Here is a 4,673-nt window from a genome sequence, read left to right on the forward strand (position 1 = left end):
ATTGAGTTTCAGATAATCATTTGATTGCAAATTACAATATTTATTAATTGTTATTTTATAATTTGAACATTCTATAATATTTTTTAGCTGCATTTTGCCTAGTAATGGCACATGGCCACAAGCAAAGGGACGTGGCTGATAGGTTACAACGCTTGTTGAAAACAATAAGCAAGTATGTTAACGCGGTTGCGACATCGCTATGCTACCATGGGAAAACAATCATACAACCAACTATAGCAAAAGTGCCTCACCCATACGTCATGAAAAATAGAATGTACTACCCATGGTTCGCGGTAAGCCGCTATTTTGTTATTACGCGTACATGTTTTTTCTTAATGCTTTTGTCTTTGTATTTATTTATTTTTTTATTTTCTTTCGAATTTATACATTTATATGTTGAAATAAGTTTTGGTTATTCGAATTTAGGATTGTGTTGGGGCTATTGATGGCATTCATGTTAAAGCGAAGGTGCGAGGTAAGAATAGTGTGCCCTATCGAGGTCGAAAGTCAACAACAACACAGAATGTCATGTGTGTGGTGGACTTCGATCTATGCTTCACTTACATCTATTCCGGTTGGGAGGGCAGCACACATGACTCGCGGGTTTTCTTGGAGTGCATTAACGATCCTAAAGTTCGCTTTCCCACCCCAGTCGGAGGTACAATATAAAAAATTATGTTTGTTTTGTGCAATTTGCATGAGCTGTGTAACTTAATTCGCCATTGTACCTTTGATGTCTTACGAAAATGCATTTTGTTGTGTAGAAAATTATTACTTGATGGACTTTAGATATGGTTGTTACAAGGGGTTTCTACCTCCATACCGCAATGAACGATACCATTTAGAAGCCTTTTGTAAATTGGGGGTCAAACCTAGGAATGTGATGGAGTTGTTTAATTATAGGCACTCCTCCCTTCGATCAGTTGTTGAAAGAACGTTCGGTATTTGGAAGGCTCGATTTCAAATATTCGAAAATATGCCGCCGTATCCAATTGAGAACTAGTGACTATTTGTAGTAGCGTATTGCACAGTTCACAACTTTATTCGCAAGGACTGCGGTAAAACTGATCCATTATTTAAGGAAGCTCTACAACAGATATATAACCAAGATTGGGTTGATGTGTCATTGTGTGATCATATGCCAAGGATTCAATATGTAGAGCTAGGACTACGACCAGACCGAACAAAGACAAGTAAAGAATACATGCTTGCTTACCGGGCCGCGGTGGTGGAACACTTGTGGAGTACCATTCACTCTGAATAGTTCATGTTGGAGCTACATCGTACTTTTAGTTTGGTTTTTTTGTATATTATATATTTGTTGTATATGGATATTTTGGAGGTTTATCAATGTTCTTCGATTACTATCATTAATGTTGGGTTTGATGTTTAAGTTATAATATGTTATAGGCATCGCGCTTTAGCCGACTACTTTTTTGGTTGTAATAGTAGAATTGCTGCAACTATGTTATATATTCAACACTGGATCGATGTCTATTACGCACAATCATTATCTGCAACCACGCCTCATGAAGTCGAGGTCACTAAATCGAACCCCCCTCTCCCTCTTGCGCGGACATGTCAATTAATTTAAAAAAAAAAAAACATTTGTGTCGATACAATTGGATTAGATGAGATTTAATTGTCTTGATTACAAATGATCGAAACAACAATGAGTCGAACGTATAGGCAAGAATCAGTGGCGGAGCCACATTAGTGTTTGGGGGTGCCACGGCACAAAAAAAAAAAAAAAAAAAATTCTTCTTCTCCTCTCCATCAGCTTCTCTCTGTCATCTCTATTTTCCTCGTGCTTTCTATAAGAGGTATACAACATAGCCAACGACTATGAATTGGGATAGAAGTTGCTGAAAGATTGAATTTGGGAAAGTGGAATGGCAACAAAAGCCTTGAGAAGCTCCTATTTCCATGACCATGTGTCAAGTGATGCCAATCCAAACAAGCTAATGGAAAAATAGTTGTCATGTGTTTTTATGCTTTGCATTCAAAGTTGTGCGTTTTTAGTTGGAAAATTGGTAGTTTTTTAAATGGGTTGAATTGTTAAAGGGCTTTTACGCCAAATATATATATATCACCATATATTTTTAGGCTTTGCATGACTTTAACCCTTTGTTTTCTTTTCATTAGTACATATGTGTTATCTTACTAATATATCAATATTGATACATATTTATTAAGTTTTTGCTGATATAATTTTTCTTAAACATTATGTAATAAAACATTTCATTTCTATTTTAAATTGTCTTTATCACATATAATATATAAAGAAAAAAGAAAAAGAAAAAAAAAGAAAACAACGGCACCTCCAAAGATCAACTCCTGGCTCTACCACTGGCAAGAATGTATTAGGACATCAACGTATTAGAGCATGTTAGAGGTATGTTGCTAATAAATTAAGTCCCATATAATTTGAACAGACAATAGCAAGTTACAAACAAAAATTGGTCTGCCACAACGTAGATACTAATTCCAACTGAATTACAGTAAGTAGGCTCATATCTAGAAGATACTAACATATCTAAAATGGCAACATACGTTTACAACTACCGTCCGATGATCCGTTAGGAAATATGCTTGGGGCCAACATAATTCCAGGAGTAAGGCACATAATGCAACCACGATGAACTGTAACCGCCTGATGGTTGCGTCTCTGTTCATAAGTTTATCACCCAACAATTGATTTTTTGTAGTTAACTCAGGCATAAGATCGCGACAGCCTTCACATAACGGGGCGTCAAACCATTCAAAAAACCTGTAGTGCGGTTCGCCCGTGCCAAATTTTGGGCATCCAAAGCATTGTCTACTAGGATTTTTTTCCAAGCTTGACGTTTGAATGTACGAGACCAACCCACAGAAGCAATGTATGCTTTTGCTGAGACTATCTGTGGAAGCTGTGGATGAGGTAGTTGACGTCTACAAATGTCAATAACAAACCTCAACAAAGCTCTTTAACATGTACACATAATGCTGTTAGTTCTTATAATTGTACTAATAAAAAATGTAAATGTATGGTAATTTCGGTGTCGTTCGAAAACATGATATTTATCACTAGAATGGTAATCAATATTTTTTTAAAGCAATGATGTACAAGCTCTCTAATGCAATCCGAAACAAACCCTTAAAATTTAAAAGAAAGCGTTATTGTTGTTCTTTCATAATTTTAGGTAATTATTATTATATACTTTATACAATTCAAATATGTAACAAAAAATGTATATGTTCATAAATAATTTATAAGACCCTAAACCCTCCATTTTATTGTTTGGCAAATTGCAATATATATATATATAGCGCTTTATCATTGAAGATGCCGAACCTCTTCCTGTCCCAGCATATCTTAAAAGGGGTTAGATCATGCTTTTTCTTTTGTCCAAAAAAAGTCCTTGCTCTTGGAGAAATTTAGCTTATGACTTTTATGTTTTAATTAATACATGTGCATTTCCCTCTACATTCGTGGAAGAAAGACTGAACTCAAACCTAACTCAATTGGATGGTCTCCCTCCCACTGATACGATAGAGCATCAGTGGGGCCTTCCCTCATTTCCGGTCCTCCTCAGGGGGCTTGGGGTCGCCCCTCTCTTTGACAAAGGCTTCATCTTTGATGCCCTCTTTGTTCAAAGAAAGTTGCTCCTCTCTCTCTCTCTCTCTCTCTCTCTATATATATATATATATATATATATATACAGAAATTTCTCCAAGCTGACCCATATTGTCGGCTTGGAGAAATTTTTGGAGGTGAAGGAAGGCATTTGAACTCTCGCGACCCCCTCCCTTAGCCCCTGGATTTACACTTAGATTAAATATGTTATAAGTAGCCTAATTAAAAAAAAAAGTATAATTACTCGAAAAGAGCACAGCTGAAAATGCCTAGTTTTATAGATCTTTATCATCTTATTAACTATAAGAACAAAGAAGAGCAAATCACTCTAAAAACCCAAAATTATTGACAGGGAAAAGGTTTTAAGCCAACCTTTCTCTTCGATATTGGTTGGGGAGATGTCCTCAGTGACTGTTTGGAGCTCTCCCATAACTGACTTTTGAATGTTTTTGAGAGTATGTGGTAGTCGTACATCGTGGCTAACCCTTCACCAAAATTTGAACACAGCTTCTCATGAAGGAGCATGGACGAGATATGTGCTGGAAGAAGAATAGAAGAAAGGAGAAAGAGAATGATGAAAATAGGAAGCATGGTGAAACACAAATGGTGATGGTGTTAAGCAAAAAAGAGGTGGAGACGAATCAGTGCGAGGGAGGAAGAAGACGTTTTTTTTGTAAGCAAGAAGTTTCTGAGGAGCTTGTGTGAAAAGAGGGAGAAAGTTGGGACTCACCGTTTAGTTGGTAAGAGGTGAGGAGTAATAAAAGAAAGGTGATGCACTTTGGTAATTTCTGACCTGAGGGCTTACTTGTCATTTTGCATGTTTTTGTTTATCAAGGCTGCATCTTTTCAAGTCAAAAGCTGGGCTACATTGCAAGAAGGTGATGCACGAGGTCTGAAGGGGGAATAGTGCAATGGTGTGTTGGGAGCTACGTTGTAATTTGCCAAACAACACCAAAATAAATGGGGAAGAGAAGAAAAACCCAACACTCTTCTTGAACTAGCCTTCAATTCTTCTCTCGAGCTTGTGTGTAGCACCCTTGCTCCAAGTGGTATGATA

This window comes from Corylus avellana, chromosome ca2 (genome assembly GCF_901000735.1).
Source record: "Corylus avellana chromosome ca2, CavTom2PMs-1.0".
Lineage (NCBI taxonomy): Eukaryota > Viridiplantae > Streptophyta > Magnoliopsida > Fagales > Betulaceae > Corylus > Corylus avellana.